Here is an 18,742-nt window from a genome sequence, read left to right on the forward strand (position 1 = left end):
GATTATTGTCTTTATCATACTTCAATTTTGGTAAATAGAAATAAATAGTTAATTCACTAAAACAAATAAAACGTTGGCGAGTTCTTTTGATTCACTCCTGATATATTTATTATCCATTCAATTTTTAAGATGGATTCACTAAATTTGTTAATTTTCAATGCCTTTGTTCATTTGTAAGCATATAATTGAACTAGCCCTTTATAAGTTTTCTTTCGTATAATAGGCCTAGGTTTCCATAAAATAACCCTTTTATTTGAAATGACAATTACAAATATACTCTTTTCTCTTTTTATCTGAAGAGATGTACAAAAAAATGTAATCTCACTTACAACAAAATTAATCATCTATCAAACTATACACATACAAAAATTAAACATTTAGAATAAACAAACTTTATCGAAATAAGCTTCACATGGACAATAAAATAAAATAAAAACAATTTATCAAAAAAAAAATATTGATTCCACTTTAAACAAAATTAATCATCAGAATCACTAAACCTTATAAAAATAATATACAAATCGACAAACAAATCCAAAAAAAAAAACAATAAATCATCAGAGATTTTAACCCTGTTTTCAAAATATTTAATACTTGAATCACCAAACTTATCAAAATAATCTATGGACTTGAAAATATAGCTTCGACAATATTCAAGCGTCTCATCTTCGTGTCCTCCGTCATAGCTATGACTCTATAAGCTTGAACTCCAAATGCCTAGAACATCACACATACTGTTACGGGATAAATTAGTCAGACTCCGACCTGGCTAGTCGGACTGCCGAGCAGAAATACGAATCCAGCACCGAGCTCAGGTTAAGTAAACCCAAGGGTCATCCATTGAAAAGGAACGAACCGTTCATAAGTTAAGAACGAAACCCACCGATCAGAACTTCGAAGAGAAGAGAAGAACGTGGGTCAAAGACTAGTCAAAACTAATAGAAAACATGTTTCAAGCTCTAAAACGCACACCTCGACGGTTCAGGAACCGCACGAGGAGCATTAACCGCCTACCTCAGAGAGAGGCGAAAGGCAGTTACTCATAACCGTCCAGAACGTGGGATTGATCACCCCACGTTCCTCAAAATAACCGTCAAAGACACGACCAGACGAGTATAAATAGAGGCAGCAGCACAGAACGAGACACGAACTTTTTTAGACACTTTTCTGTCACTTAGAATCTCTAGAAAACATTGCTCTCTTGTATTAGATTCGTCTGTATAAAGAGAAAGTCTTGCCTAAATCACCTCTGTACTCGGAGGCCTTGTACTCGGAGTCAGTATATTTTCGTGAGATATTGTTGTACTAATTTTACAGGTCAACAGTTGGCGCTAGAAGGAGGGGGACCAGCTGAAGAATATGGCTAGTTCGTCCGCACCCATGAACGCTGTCTCTAACCAGGAGACGGAGATAGAGCACCATAACCGCACCCTGCCTCTCACCTCGGAAGAAATAGCTGAACTCCTTCCGGAACCCAGCCTCGAAGAACAATTCAGACAGATGCAAGAGCGTCTTTCGGTCTTAGAGGCAAATAACAGGGACTTGAAGAGAAGGTTACAAGCAAAAAGGGTCACACTGCGAAGTGCAATAGTGATCCCAGATGAAGAGCCCTCGCACCGATCAGGGAAGGAACCCATCGGGCAAGATCCGCAGGTTAAGAAACCTCGGAAACATGCCAGAGATCGGTATGAGAGGATGGAGGATGTTTCTGAGTCCGAGAAGGAGCAGTACAGTCAGGAAAAGATTCCTGATCGGTACCAGCCCAGGATGGACAAAGGATATTCAAGCACTTTCAGGCACAGCTTAGACAGCTCGGAGACCGAAGACAGTGCAAGCACCAACAAAACAAACCTTAGAAGGTTGGAACGTCGGATTGAAGAGGTAGCTCTAGGTCAGAAGGAGTCTGTTCCGAAGGTTGGAGAAGCTATCTCCCCGTTCACGGCTCGCGTGTTAGAACACCCGTTGCCTGAGCGGTTTAGGATGCCAAGCATCCCAGTATACGACGGAAAGACCGACCCAGGAGACCATATAGACACTTTTTCCTCTTGGATGCTGCTGCAAGGAGCCGGACCAGAAGTTATGTGCAGAGCTTTCTCTATCACTTTGACTGGCTCAGCCAAAAGATGGTACAGAAAGCTAAAGCCAAACTCCATAGGATCCTGGAAACAGCTGTCTAGAAAATTCATGGAACAGTTTGTCGGTTCCAGTTCAGGAAAAACTCCCAAAGAAAGACTGCTGGCGGTAAGACAAGCCCATGACGAGTCCCTAAAAGATTTTATTAATCGATACTCGGAACAAGCACTTCAGGTTGACGATCTGAACGAAGACTTTAAGCTCTTCGGGATCTCTTCCGGCGTCCGAACAGAATCAGAATTCTGGTGGTCTCTTCAGAAGACTAGTCCAAAGGACTACAACGATTTCTTGAAGAGAGCTCAGAAATATATCAACGCGGAGGAAGCAAGGCTGGCGGCAAGAAAAGCAAAGCCGCCGAAGAGCTACCGAGAAGAGCATAGGGAACGACATTCTGAGGACCACCGCCCACCAAAGAAGAGCCGGTCAGGAGCAGGACCTCTGAAACCTTTTTCCAGTAAGTTCGATAAATATCATAAGCTCAACGCCCCGATAGAGGAGATATTTAGTCTTACACAGGACAAGGAAGATTTCCCTAAGCCGAAGCCGATCAAGAAAGATATCTCGAAGAGAGATAAAACAAAATATTGCGCTTTCCACGCGGACATCGGTCACCGTACTGCCGGTTGTTTCAACCTCAAAGAGGCCATAGAAGCTCTAATCCGAAGAGGAGCATTGAAGAAATTCAAGGCCGAGCAAGGGGAGCAAGAGGAACAGAGAGGAGAGGCATATGCCGAAATCTCACTCATAGTCGGAGGACCACATGTGGGAGGAACGTCAAGGAGCGCTCAAAAAAGCTATGTGAGGGAAGCTTACGCAGGACCCCGGCAGATCTTGTTTACAGCCGAGCAGAGGCCTAACAAGATAGCCAAGTCTAGCTCGGAGCCTATCACCTTTACAGCAGAAGATGCTCGGTGGGTGATGTATCCTCACAACGACCAATTGGTCATTTCGGCCTTAATCGGCAACAGGAACGTACACCGGATTTTGGTGGACACTGGAAGCGCTGTTGACGTACTCTATGAAGACACATTCAACAAGATGGGTCTTAAGCAAGACGCGTTGGCTCCTTCCCCTGAGAATCTCTATGGCTTCACGGGAGATTCAATCCAGCCCAAGGGATTAGTCTCACTCCCAATAACTGTGGGAGAAAACCCGAGGAGTAAAACCATCAACACAACATGGATAGTGGTCCCCGGAAAATCTTCATTCAATGCGATCATTGGCAGGCCCACCTTGCAGTTCCTCGGGGCCGTTGCGTCGGTGGAGTATTTGAAGATGAAGTTCCCTACCGAGCACGGGATAGGTGAAGTAGTCGGAACTCAGGCTATCGCAAGGAGCTGCTATGCGAATTATCTCAAAGAGAGTCAGGACAAAGATGTCCACAAGGTTATGATGATCGATCCAGATTTTGACCCACGCCTCCCGAGCCGAGAAGAAATTGGCCCAGGAGACGAAGTCGAGGAAATCGCCCCAGATCCAAAGCAACCTGAGAAGAAGCTCAAGATTGGAAAATATCTTGAATCAGGTACCAAAAGTAACTTAATTACTCTCCTATCTAATAGTTTAGATATATTTGCTTGGTCGCAGTCCGACATGACAGGGATAGATCCTCAAATAGCATGTCATAGGTTAAATATAGATCCTAAAGAAAAACCTATCAGACAGAAAAGAAGAGCTTTAAACTCCGAAAGGTATACTGCTCTGAAGGAAGAAGTAGACAAACTGATTTCTAACGGATCAATAAAAGAAACTAAATATCCTAAGTGGGTGGCCAACCCCGTCTTGGTCAAGAAACCCAACGGGAAATGGAGAACTTGTGTGGATTTTACAGATCTAAACAAGGCTTGCCCAAAGGATAGTTTTCCTATGCCGAGAATTGACCAGTTAGTAGACGCCACGGCAGGTCATGAAATTCTAAGTTTCATGGATGCCTACTCTGGCTACAATCAAATCCCTATGTATGGTCCCGACCAGGACCACACGGCATTCATAACTGATCGGGGGCTATACTGTTATACGGTAATGCCTTTCGGGTTAAAAAATGCTGGAGCAACATATCAAAGATTAGTAAATCGAATGTTCGCCGAATTACTCGGGATCACAATGGAAGCATACATTGATGACTTGTTAGTTAAGAGCCGAAAAATAGTTGAACATACGAATGATCTTAGAAGATCATTCGAACTATTAAGGCAATATCGCATGAAATTGAATCCTCTAAAATGTACATTTGGTGTGTCCGCAGGAAAATTCTTGGGTTTCATCGTTCATGAACGAGGCATTGAAGTGAATCCAGAGAAGATCACAGCCCTATGGAACATGAGACCACCACGAAACATCAAAGAAGTGCAAAAATTGACGGGATGCATAGCTGCACTAAGTCGCTTTATCTCTCGGTCTACCGACCGAAGTATTCATTTCTTCAATATACTCAGAGGCTCCAAGGAATTTGAATGGCCTCCGACTTTGAGAAAAGTACAGGAGGGAGAGCCCTTGGAGATCTACCTAGCCGTCTCGGAGCATGCAGTAAGCTCAGCACTAATCAAGAATGAGGGAAAGCACCAAGTCCCGGTTTATTATACTTCGCGGCGTCTTAACGAGGCAGAAGGAAGATACCCGGAACTCGAAAAGCTAGCTTTCGCCTTCGTCACTGCTTCTCGGAAGCTAAAACATTACTTCCTTGCACATCCGATTACGGTCCTCACCAATTTCCCACTGCGCCAGGTGCTGCAAAAGCCTGACGTATCCGGAAGGCTAATGAAATGGTCGATCGAGTTGACACAATATGATATACACTTCAGCCCCCGACCAGCAATAAAAGGACAAGCAGTCGCCGACTTCTTAGCAGAGTTCACATACAGGCCAGTCGAATTCCCGATTTGGGACATGTATGTAGACGGAGCAGTCAACGAAAAGGGGTCCGGGGTCGGAATTGCGCTATCCAGTCCAGAAGGAGACAAGGTAAAATTCGCTTTAAAATTCAATTTTAATACTTCAAACAATGAAGCTGAGTACGAAGCTATGATACATGGGCTGCAAATAGCAAAAGATTTAGAAATCAAAAAGCTCAAAGTATATTCGGATTCTCAGTTAATTGTTAATCAAATGAAATGTGAATTTCAGGCAAAAGGCGAAAAGATGTCGCTATATGCCGAGAAGGCTAAAAACTTAGCAAAGGAATTCGAACTTTGCGAGATCACCCAAGTCCCAAGAGCCATGAACGTAGAGGCCGACGCATTAGCAAAGCACGCCACTCAAGGATCAGACTCAGAGTCAATCCCAGTGATCAAAATTGGGCAACCCAACATCGAGCAGGCCACCCACGTGCTTCATGTCGAGCAACGAAAGTCTTGGCAAACTCCGATCAGGGAATACTTGCAGCAGGGAACTCTACCCAACGACAAGAACGAGGCTAGAAGTTTGAAGTTCAGAGCTGCCCGATATTTCCTCGAAGGTCAGAATCTCTACAAAAGGGGATTTTCCCAAGCTCTACTCAAGTGCCTAGATGAAGACGAAGCCGAGTACGCTCTCAAAGAAATCCATGAAGGGATATGCGGAAGTCACATCGGAGGCGAAGCATTGGCGCAAAAGATCATCCGACAAGGACTCTACTGGCCGACATTAAAGGCCGATGCACGGCACATGACGCAAAGATGCGTCAAGTGTCAGAAGTTCTCAAACATCCCGAGGCTTCCACCTAATCCGCTCATCACCCTCTCATGCCCGATCCCATTCGCAGAATGGGGAATAGACCTAATCGGAGCTTTGCCAACAGGCCGAGGAGGATGCAGGTATGCGATTGTAGCCATCGATTATTTTTCAAAATGGGTTGAAGCCGAACCCTTAAATAAAATAACGGCCCATGCAATTGAGAAATTCGTATGGAAAAATATCATTACTCGTTTTGGAATACCAGTCAAAATTGTATCCGACCACGGAACCCAATTCGACTGCGATTCTTTCAAAAGCTTTTGTGACAAATATGGCATTAACAAAGTTTTTTCTACACCAGTCAGACCACAATCCAATGGATTGGTGGAGGCCGTCAACAAAACGATAAAACACGGCCTGAAAACAAAATTAGACGAGCAAAAGTCAGAGTGGGTGGATATGCTTCAAGAAGTCCTCTGGTCATACAGGACCACCGAGCACTCCGCCACTGGCGAAACACCTTTCTCCCTCGCATACGGTTCCGACGCGGCCATACCGACCGACGTCTTGATACCAACAATGAGAATGGAAAATTACTCAACAAAGGTAAACAACGAAATGCTTGAAATTAGTCTAGACCTGTTAGAAGAAAAAAGAGAAAACGCCAGATTGAGAAATCTAGCTAACCAGCAAAAGGTTTCTCGGTATTTCAACAGGAGAGTCCGACCAAGGTCATTCAAAGTCGGCGACAAAGTCCTCAGAAGAGTTTTTCTCCACACCAAAATCCACCAGGAGGGAGCCTTCAACGCAAATTGGGAGGGACCTTACATCATCCGAGAAGACTTCGGAAACGGGGCCTACCGACTACAACAGTTGAACGGCGATATGGAGAAAAACCCCTGGAACGCTGAGCACCTTCGCCGATTTTACGTTTGACTTGTTTGTTTGTTAATCTTTCAAAAAGCGGCTTGGTCGCATGTATCGCGTTTACAGTTTCAAAAAGCGGCTTGGTCGCATGAATTATGTTCACTTGTTAATTTTTCGAAAAGCGGCTTGGTCGCACATACTTATGATTTCAAGTAAATTTCTATCTTTCAAATTTTCTACTCGGAGTTTCGAGTAATCACGTGCTTATAATTTCAAGTATTTGTTCATCTTTCTTTCCTCTGCTCGTAAGTGCTTATGTATCGCATTATGTGTTACTTATCATCTTTCAAAAATTTCGACAAAGTAAACTGGGCGGCTAGATAACTAACGAACAATTTTTAGAAAATATACTTAGTAATAGTGGTACTTTACTTTACCAAATTTTTGAAACTAAATTTACACAAAATATAGATCCGACCAAGGATCACTTGTTCAAATCCCGAAAGGGAAAAACGAAAATTACAAAATAAAGATCCGACCTCGGATCGATTGTTCAAAACCCAAGCGGGTTAACAGAAATATAAAAAGAATATATAAAAACAACAACTAGAAACCCTACTCCTGGTCGCCTTCTTCGCTAGCTCTTGACTCCGAGTCGAGATCAAGATCCGTCGCATCCAGATTAGGATTCTTCGGACCAAGAAGCCGAACAGCCTCGGTCATCCCAGCGGTATAGAGATCATCGCGCATATCACGATAATCGTCGGAAGCTTTGTACTCTTCCACCGCCGCTAGACGAGCAGCTTCGAGGTCTTCTCGGAACTTTCGAGTTAACTCAGACCTGACCTTGGCTGTCTCATCCCTGGCAACATCTCTCTCCTTGAGAAATCGATCATTCCTTTGTCTCAAGGAGGTGAGCTCGGAGCCTAGCAGTCCGACTAGCCCGGTCATACTGACAAAATTCTGCAACGATCAAACGATCAGCCACAATGAGTTATCAAAAGGGAAGAGGTACCGACTAGACGGGTCAAAACTTACCGAAATCGCCAAGTCAGTGGCCTGGTTAAGCCTCTCCAAAGGCTCGAGCCTGATAACCTCCTGAGCCTTCTCGGCAGGGAAACGCTCGCGGAAGAAAGAAACGACCGGAGCCAAAGGATCGGAGGCAGATGAAGGCTCGGCCAGACCCTTAACGGGAGAAGAGCTCAAAGGCTCCGGAACCTTCGAAATCGACGAGGAAGCCCGCTTGCCGGCCGTCGAAGCCTTAGAAGCCTTGACGCGTTTCGGATTGGGAGGGATCAGCTCGGGAGCGGATTTCTTTTTTGCCATCTGGGCGATCTCTGTTAAGAAACGAAAATGAAAATGAGAAAAGAACATAAGTAAGCTGAGAAAGGACAGGTAAAATACTTACTTGAATAAGGGTAATAATAATATTGGTCAAGCAGGTCCGGGTCCGATAACAAGAACGTCGACCGATCAGCCTCTGAAAGATCAAAAATTTCCGAGTGAAGTGGTCGCTCCTCCTCGGAATATTGCGGAAGGGGACCTGAAACCAAACATAAAACATATAAAAACCCAGAACAAAAGCCCGGCTCAGATTATCAAGCAAAAATTCTGGACCAAAATCACACCCAATTCCGAGAACGAAGCCCTTATGGGGCATCTTTCATAAGAGGCGTTCCCTTCGACCCAGAAGAAATGATCTTTCCAATTTTTCTGGCTGGTCGGCAGGCGAGTAACCACCTTAGACTGATCGTCATTAGCCCGAGCATAATAGTAACCATGCTGCCCTGGGGCCGACTTAAAAGAGTAGTATTGTGAGAAATCTTGCAAAGTGACAGGGCGATCATAGATCTTCGCCCACAGCACGGCCATCCCGACAAAGATTTTATACACGTTGGGGACGAGCTGGGTAGGAGAACAACCCAGGTCGGACACGAACTGAGAAATGAGAGGATGCATTGGCAACCCTCCGATCACGTTCAAAATGGCCCTATTGAACGCAATCTTTCCGACGGGAGGCTGATCGGCTCTCTCGTGTTCCAAAGGTGCCGAGAGAGTAATTCCATCAGCTATCTCGAATTCCTCCCTCAACCCTTGTAGATATTTCTCGGTAACCCGAGAAGTCCAAACTTTGGCCGAAAACTGGCCCTCTTTCCGTTCAAAAACCAGGGCCTCTTCCTCTTCCTCTGGAAGATCAACCCCAAAAGTCCTCCCACTTGGACCCGGAGTGCCTTGAGAGCAACCCTCTCCTCGGTCTTGCGAAAGAGAAAGGCTCGTCGTATCACGAGATTCCGACCCGCTCTCCTTCGAAGAATCGGACGAGGACGATAACTCCACGACCATAGTGTCCCTACACGACAGGGAAGACGAGTCAATAACCTTTTTCTCGTTATCAACCCCCTCGGACTCAGGATTGGGAGGCACGCATGACTCATCATATGCCATTACAGGACGGTCCCATCCGATCTCTGAGATATGATACCACACGGGACTTCTGAGGAAAGGAAACTTGGACCCATCCAACAAGGTAACACTATCGGGATCAGGTACCGATCGCCGAACGACGCGAGGATCAAAGCTCAGATCAGGACGCGCAAGTCCACCCATAGCCCTAATGAAGTTGAGAAACTAAGATTCCTAAAGTCCGAAGGGTCCGAATACAATAAATAAAGAAGATACCGATCGCCAAACAACAATCTCAAAACAAAAGGAAGGTATCGAAAACAATAAAACAAAAGAGAACAGACCTTACCCGCGAGATTGAAGATCGGAAGATCCGAGCAAAAACGAAGAAGCCAAGAGAAAATCTGAATAAGCAGGTCAAGCCGAGAACGCTCTGAGACCAGAATTCAGAAGAAAAAGCGAAATGAATTCGAAAGTTGAGGAAAGGCCTTATATAAAGACTTCATGAACGGTGGAGATTAAGCTTGTCCAGGAAGCCAAACACATCTGACCGTCGAAGCAAAAGACGCTACGGTTCAGAAAGGCCCGATGACAAGCGACGTCGTCCTGTAAAAAGAAAGAATGAAGAATTCTACTCGGATCATCCCGAGACAAGTAAGCAAAGATGAACACGGTCACGAAGCAAACCGAAATAGTTCCTTACCATTTTTGCTAAAGAAAAAAACTAAGAAACTGGAGGGTAGCTGTTACGGGATAAATTAGTCAGACTCCGACCTGGCTAGTCGGACTGCCGAGCAGAAATACGAATCCAGCACCGAGCTCAGGTTAAGTAAACCCAAGGGTCATCCATTGAAAAGGAACGAACCGTTCATAAGTTAAGAACGAAACCCACCGATCAGAACTTCGAAGAGAAGAGAAGAACGTGGGTCAAAGACTAGTCAAAACTAATAGAAAACATGTTTCAAGCTCTAAAACGCACACCTCGACGGTTCAGGAACCGCACGAGGAGCATTAACCGCCTACCTCAGAGAGAGGCGAAAGGCAGTTACTCATAACCGTCCAGAACGTGGGATTGATCACCCCACGTTCCTCAAAATAACCGTCAAAGACACGACCAGACGAGTATAAATAGAGGCAGCAGCACAGAACGAGACACGAACTTTTTTAGACACTTTTCTGTCACTTAGAATCTCTAGAAAACATTGCTCTCTTGTATTAGATTCGTCTGTATAAAGAGAAAGTCTTGCCTAAATCACCTCTGTACTCGGAGGCCTTGTACTCGGAGTCAGTATATTTTCGTGAGATATTGTTGTACTAATTTTACAGGTCAACACATACCATGGACGAAACTTGCTGGCCCAACCAACAATGCTGCCAAGAACCAAGGGTAACAAAAGAAACAAACAAACTAATCAAGGATTGCTATATTGTGATTTATATATCTCCTATAGGCAAACCTAAAAGAGGCGCTGAAGTTTTGATTGGAAACTGGAGATGAGGAGTGAGGAAAGAGGGACCAGTTTATTACGAGAAAGAGAGCATTAAAAATGGTAACACAAACAAATAGCCATAAATCTAACTATTCTGTAAACTAGTCAATAATGGTTATAAAATATAGAGAAGATTATTAGATAATTGAGAACATAAGCATAATATAGAGAGAATGGATGAGAGAATTGTATTGTTTATGTATTTCATGCTTTACAATACCCTCTATTTATAGACTTATAAAATGCAATAAAAAAAGACGTAGTTTTAATAAGAATAAATATACGGAAATTAATCTACATCAATATGGAGAAAAGAAAACCATGTATACAAAAAGTCATCCAATAATATTAATAACCCTCCCCTTTTTTTACACATACAACATTATGCATCGTTAAAGCTTTAGTAGGAAAAAAACCTAGAGGAAAAATAGTACATTATTTATACCATACGCATAAAAGTTACCTCATTTAAAACCGTTAGAAAAACCCATTGGATAAAGCCTAAATCAAGGGAAAAAAAGTGTAACGTTTATTTCTCCCCAGCATTTCAACATGTCATTGGAAGTGTAACTATTATTAGTTGAATTTCGAATATCAAGAATTAATTCTCAATGCTTAATTCAGTGGCTCTTAGAATGCTAAGATGCTTTTCGAAGTTACTGAACTAAATGACGATGTTTTGAATGTCTCATTTTCCCTCCAACTAATTTCTTATGTGCCATTCAATGCATACAGTCCAGCAGGAACAGCTCAACCAGGCTTGAGCTACCATTAAAAAAAATGCAGCTTATTTTGATTTTAAATCAATTGTATTATTTATGAATAGGAAATTACGCAAAATCATTTCATATTATTCGATGTAAGATGTTTTTTCAAAATAAATGAATTGGTTTTTAGTTTTGAATTTCAGTCTACACGAGTAGGTACGGGATAGAGAAAGAGGGAAGGATTTACAAATAAATTAACCAAATCGAAAAGAAAAACCCAGTTAAAGGTCTTGAGTGACCGATCCGACCGAACAACTCAAAAAGTGATGTGGATTATTCAAGAATCGAAGTCGCCGTTTTTTTCATCGAGTTCGGGTACAGACCGAATGAAAGAATTCGGAATGAAAGGGGGGTTAACTTTGACCATTAAGAGTGGGTAACCCGCTCCGAGAAATATATTCATCCCTACCCTCTCACGTCAATCCCACGAGCCTCTTATCTAGTCTCATTCAATCACGGCGCTGCAAAAAAAGTACTTCGAATTGTTGATTTATCGCCAAAAATGGCTTAGAACCAATAGTTCATTATCTAATAGATTTTTTCGTTCTTAATTTCAATTCAAAATTCAATTAAATAAATGAATTTTCTAGCATTTGACTTCGTACCAACTCCTGAATTTCTACACGAATGAAAATCGAGAAAAATGAAGTCATTGACTCAAATATTGTTAAACCCCACTCATCATAATTTTTTTGAGATCGAAGTCCGTTTTTTCGGAACTTCCATTAAAAATCATTTTTTTATTTCTATCGGCATCTATGGATTGATCACAAGCCGAAATATGGTTAGAGCTCTTATGTGTCTTGAACTCATACTTAATGCAGTTAATACACTACATATGTATGATGATTATGCTTCAACCGGGTTATTATATTCCACCTTTTAGAATGAAAAGAACTTAAACTAAATGAAATTCAATCCACGAAATAATTTGATTTACGAAAAAAACCTTGTTCTTTGGAAGATCTATCTCGTGTGTCTGATACTGCATGGTTCTATCCTGCTGCAAGAACTCCTTATTCTCATGATAATTAATCAATTCACACACCACAATTTTTGAACCCATTTTAGCCAGCGAATTATAGAAACAAAAATATGAGAGAAAGTATAATATAAAATATATATTCTTTGGGAATCTTAATTTTAGCTAAAAAAAGAAAACGAATTAAAGCATCAATGTAGTGTGTGTTGTCCAAATAAATGTTGGGTCTAATATTGGGCTGATATTAGGTATATTGGGCTAACATGTTGGGTCTGATATTGGGCTGATATTAGGTGTATTGGGCTAAAATGTTGGGTCTGATACTAGGTATGTTGGGCTAAAATGTTGGGTCTGATATTGGGCTAAAATGTTGGGTCTGATATTGGGCTAAAATATTGGGTCTGACATTGGGCTGATGCTAGGTGTATTGGGCTAAAAATAACTGTTCAGAGTGAGGCCTTCTGCTGGAGGGGCTTGAGCCATTTTCCAACTTGTCAAATAAGTCCAGTTGCGATTAATCACAAAACTATTATATATCCTTCCCCTCTCATTTATTTTCTTTTCATTTTTTTTGAAACCTTTCGAAGAGAGAGAGAGAGAGAGGTACAACCGCCAATAGAAAACAGCCGTCCAACGACCCTATTTTATTATTGCATTTGCATTATTGTTTCTTCTTTCTCGAATTATAAGAAAAATGAAAATAATAGTGAAAATACATATAAAATCAAAATTCTTTATTATGTTTGAAAATGATGAAAATCACATTTCATTCATATTTTTTTTAAAATTCAAATAAAATTAGAAAATATACAACGGATTCTCATTTTATTCCTTCACATTTTTCGGGTCCCAAACGAACCCTAAAACTTCATAAATGACGAAAAACTCTCTGCAAACCCTAAAAAAAAATCACCAAAAAATTCCACTAGACCCACGGTGGAAAAGCCATCGCCCCGTCGCTGGAGTCCTCGAAATCTTTGGGATTTATATAGTACATTCTGTGAGTTTCTAACAATGATTTCTGAAAACATGTGTTTTAAGTTATATGGGTTTATTTAGTACTTTTACAGAACATATCAACCGTTTTAATTCTGTATTTTTGAAACTTTTTAAAAAAAATTCTGCTATTTTACAATGTTGCAAGAAAGAAGTTTTTGACAATGTTTGTCACAAAATAATGATTAAAAAAAGGTTGACATGCTTTAGAACTTGATTGAATTTGCATGTACATTATGGAGCATAGGGTTGAACAAGGTATCTAGGCGAAGAAGCAATTGGAGAAATATATACTTCAACTTTTTACGCCTACATAGATAAACTTGAGGTTGCTACACAAACGATCAAGAGCTAGAAAATTTTATTTACGCAAAATCTTGTTTTGGGCACTTTATTGACATGCCAATTATATTGCGATCTTCTAAAATCATAAGCCACGTGATCACGAGGACATGATACTTTAAATGGTTTAGCGATCAAAGAGGCAATATTCTCTGTTAAAGAAGGGCCTTATAAACGTTTTATAAGGTTGACTATTTTTAATAAATTTTGAACTTATTATACTGAAAAGTAATCCTTTGTTTAAAAAACAGTAATCTTAGGGATTATACGGTATACTTTTAAATTTAAAAAAAAAAGTTAGTCAAATATGCTTATAGTCATTTTTAAGGGAAAGAGAGTTTTATCACTAGCTCAAATTGAGAAAAGAAATATCAAGTCTACTTGGCATTACCTTCCATGAGTTCGGATGCGTCAACATGAGCTTCCATGACATGCTAGATGATAAAAGCGGAAATGTGTTTGGATGAGAGAGAGATAACCTTATCTTTTCAATTTCTTAATTTCTTACTCAATTCATGAGTGTATACAATACAATTTCATATACATTAAGTTCGAGTGTATATGAAGATTTTGAGTGTTTCGTGCATGGATGATGAACAGAGACAAGATGTCGATTCAGATTTGCTGAGACGAGTATAATATTTGAACACACCCTCACGTCATATTCGGGACACAAGTTGAGGTACGAAGAAATGAGTGTATTTTCTTCTAACGCATCATAGTAATCAGTTGCGACCGTATATGCCTCTTTTGCTTCAAGATGCCACACAACCATAATATCGAAGTTAACCATAACAAAAAAAAAATTATAGTTTTTAAGTTTTATACAATTAATACAAACCCATCTTTACTCTAGGTCTTTGTTCCTCTCTCGTTTCTTTACTTTCTTACTCTTTCTCCTCATTGAAAATGTTCGAGTTTCATTAAAAAATATTGCAAACTTTTGACATACCATCATGTATTTTAAGAAAAATAATTATGCAACGTTAGTATGTAAAATGTACTTTAGCTAGTAGGAAACTATCAACAAGCTAAATCTCTGCAAATTGTAACAAATTTAAACTTATTTTAGAAAAAACAATGATAGACTAAATTCAGTAATAAGCGGTGAATACCTCAACTAACATCAATTTCACATTGGTTTGAAGCCGTGAATGTATGCACAAAAAAAATTCCAATTATAAATACATATAAAGAGAAAGAAAAAAGAACAATGATAAAACTTACTTACATTTTTTTTTCTAGGGACAGTTAGGTTAGTAATCCAATGCCCACCTTCTTTTTAGAAAATAGTTAAAGTTTCATTTTATTAAATAAAAAATAGCCCGTAATATCGAAGTAAATTAATTTAATTTAAATTAAATTACTTTGGTTTATTTTAGTTAATTTAATTTATTTCGGTCCGATAAATTATTTTCTTAATAAAATAAAACTCTGATTAAAATCTTAAAAAAAATATATGAGATTGACTAGTTGTTACAAAGTCGTCTTCTTTTTTTTTTTTTTTTTTTTTGGGTGAGAACCTATTTATTTTTCTAGACTAGCTAATAATTACACTGAAATACAATACTCGGGACAACTTTATTTATGTATTACCTTAGACCCTACATAATCACCTCTCCATCCTCTAATATGGTGGAGCAAAATACGAAGGGGCCACAACAATCGAACTCTTCATAATTTATTTTTAGTGTAAATGGACGATATCATTCTAACATTTTTATTGAAATGACAGGTAACAAATTATAATATATCTATATAATATAATAAGTCTGAATCACAAAAACACTATTCACAGACTGTTCACTATTTTTTTAACCTATTACATACATCATGCAACGTCATAGTTTTTCTCGCGTCCATCTATTTTTTTTTCTCAACAATTACGTCTACCTACACGCATTGCTTCGTAACGTCACAGCCCTTCATCTCCCTCTGTATTTTATAGATTACCTATCAGAACGAAAAAGAGAATGGTTGGATATCATCTGTCTTCACTTCTTCGTCGGCCAGGTATGTCTTATTCTTCTTCTTGTATATATATATATATATATATATATATATATATATATATATATATATATATATATATATATATTCAAACATTCACCGAAACTCTTAGTAAAAAATTTCTCCAATACGAACTGTGTGACGGTTATTATAAGGTAAATTATTTCGCGTTATAAATCGCATCATATTATGTACATATATAAGACATGGTACTTGATAAAATCTATTAGGCTTATTATGGTATTTTTGATGATATATCTTCTGTCATAACCAAAGGTCTATACCAAAAGCAGTTGAATTTTTTGTTTGTTTTTATTTTTTTTTTTTAATTTTTTTTTTTTTTTTTTTTTTTTTTTTTATGGTTATTGGCAGATTGAAGGCTAAGTTTTTGGATCGTTGTCGTTTATCGTCAAAAAATCAGCTACATGTAAAAAAAGTGGTAATTATCTTTTTGAAAAAGTATTTTTTTTCCCCTCTATTGTTCTAAAGTAAAGAAAATGAAAAGATACATTGTGAAAGAACAAAAAAAGAAGAAGAGAAATTGCCTCAAGTATCATCATTTGATAAAAAATTTTATCAAAAGCTTAATTTAGCTAAAAATACTAGTAAGTCACTTGTACAAATACAATTTTACCCTCAACATGATGTCAACAATTGATATTTATTGTTGACATAAATGTTAATAATTGACATCTATTGTTGACATCTGTGAGTTTTGGGTTCTCTATTTGTCAACATAGATGTCAACAATCGACATCTGTGTCAACAATTGACATAAATTGTTGACATCAATTGTTGAGGGTAAAATTGTACTTGTACACGTTGCTTAGTAATATTTTTGGCCAAATTAAGTTTTTGGTGGAAAATTGGAAAAAAAACTTATCAAATGGTGGTAATTGAGACAATTTCTCAAAGAAGAAAGCATATGTTAGCAATGTTATGGAAAAATATTGGGCGGGAAATAAACAATTTGAGAGAATTAATATACTAAAATTCAGAAAACTAAAAATAAAATGGAAACATGACAATATAATAAAATAAACCGGTATAAATCTCAACCGATAAGAAAACGTCGAGACCCGTTGGACGATTTCTTTGAAGTTTTTTATCACTCTCTCACGAGTGCCAAATTACTTGAGCGAAAGCCTGTCAAAATACGACGGAACAGAACGAGCTATGCACCACAAGATTCGACTTCGACGAACTAGAACCATGCATTAAATATCATATAACGAGTTGTTGAGACTATTCATCGCATAATTTTGACACAAGTAGTCAGAATCTTTTCATGATCCAAACGTCATTAGCACTTGTGTATCGGTTTCCTCATCGCGAGGAGTCGGTGAATCTCCAGTCAAGAACCGCGCAAGATCGATTGTTATCAAGTAGAACAACATCTATTTTTGCCAACGCTTAAAGTTTAGCCCCATGAACTTCTTGGACCTCTCAGCCGGTATCACAATGGTGGGTACGCTTACAGAATTGCTTGGAACGAGACCTGCGGGTCCGTTCTTGGCCGTATCTGTCATCGAGGTTTGTCCCACCACCATCGGGACTTGGGTCGTGGTCACGTTTGAGATGTTCCCCACATTGGGAGTCTCGGTGACGTTCCCATCAACAATCGTGTTCGTCGTGTCATTCTCATTATTCATTTATACAAAACAAATCCACAACATTAGTTTTCTTCAAATTAACAAATCCAGAAAAATAATGAAAAGAAATCCAATATATTTCTTCCTTGCAAAATGTCTAAACAAATAATAATAAGCTTCAAATTTGTAATATTAAGGAAAAATATTGTGCGGGAAATAAACAATTTGCGAGCATTAATAGACTAAAATTCAGAAAACTAAAAATAAAATGGAAACACAATAATATAAGAATTAAATAAAAGGGTCAAACGGCTATATAGCTCAATAGAACTTAAGCTTTTGCAAAATAGTCATAGTTTGCCAATTATAAGCAAACTAGGCTAAGTAAGATTAATCTAGGCTGGATTAAATTTAATCCCAACGAACTATAAAGACATAATATAAGCTTTATGTAGGCTGGATTAAAATTAATCGAGACAGGATTAAAAGTCATAGTACTCTCAATTGGCTATTTTGCTATACTTAATGAAACTGTGGTTATTTTGCAAAAGTCATAGTTTGAATTGGCTACTTCATACCATTTTTCCTAAATAAAATAAACCAGTTTAATCCTCAACCGGTAAGAACAAAGAAGAAATCGAAAAGAAAACGTCGAGGCATGTTTGACTGTTTCCTTGAAGCTTTTTATCGCTCTACCATGGGGCCGGATTACTTGAGCGAAACCCTTCCATGATACAATGACGGAACAAGACGAGCTATGCTCCAAAAGACTCAACTTCGGCGAACTAGAACTACGGCAAAAAAATTACGACAGGACTACAAAAAAAACAACAATTTCGGACGGAGAAAGGAGAGCTTAGAAACTTTGTTGGTTTCAATGTGACTGGAATGAGAACTCAAGCCTCTTTTTATAGGCAAGGCTTAGTACAAAAACGTTCAGCAATAACAAAGCCATAAAGGCACGGTTACAATGTTTGAAAAACGTTCAGACCATTAGTGCATGGTTAATGCACGTTATTAGCATTTTACGTTCACAACTGAGGCTCATCAATGTTCGGTTACACAACCAAACCGTAGTACTTAATACACAACATTTAATTAAATTGAATTGAATAAAATTTGAGAGAAAAATTATAGGGTAACGGGAAGGCCCAAGCCCAACCCACCCCGGTTCGATCGACAGGCCGGACAGCGACGCGCGCGTGTGATGGACTTGGGCTTCTCTAAACGCTTGTCCCTCTACAAAACTGGATCACTCTTGGGAAACCAAACCCGTTTGACCAAATTTGATATATAAGCTCACACAAATTCCACCTATCTCTTTCATGTGGGACTCTTGTAAGAGCACTTTCAACTACAACACTTTCATAATTCTTTTATAATTATTGATATTTTCTAACCCACTTTGGGCATCAATTTATCATTCAACTTAGTTCCGATTTTGGTGAATAAATATTCGATATTATACCCGTTGCAACGAGTATTACGAATATGATGGAATTATCCAAT

The sequence above is a fragment of the Urtica dioica genome, chromosome 10, assembly GCF_054948205.1.
Source record: "Urtica dioica subsp. dioica isolate 48M chromosome 10, U.dioica_male_clone48M_v1_H2, whole genome shotgun sequence".
Taxonomy (NCBI): Eukaryota; Viridiplantae; Streptophyta; class Magnoliopsida; order Rosales; family Urticaceae; genus Urtica; species Urtica dioica.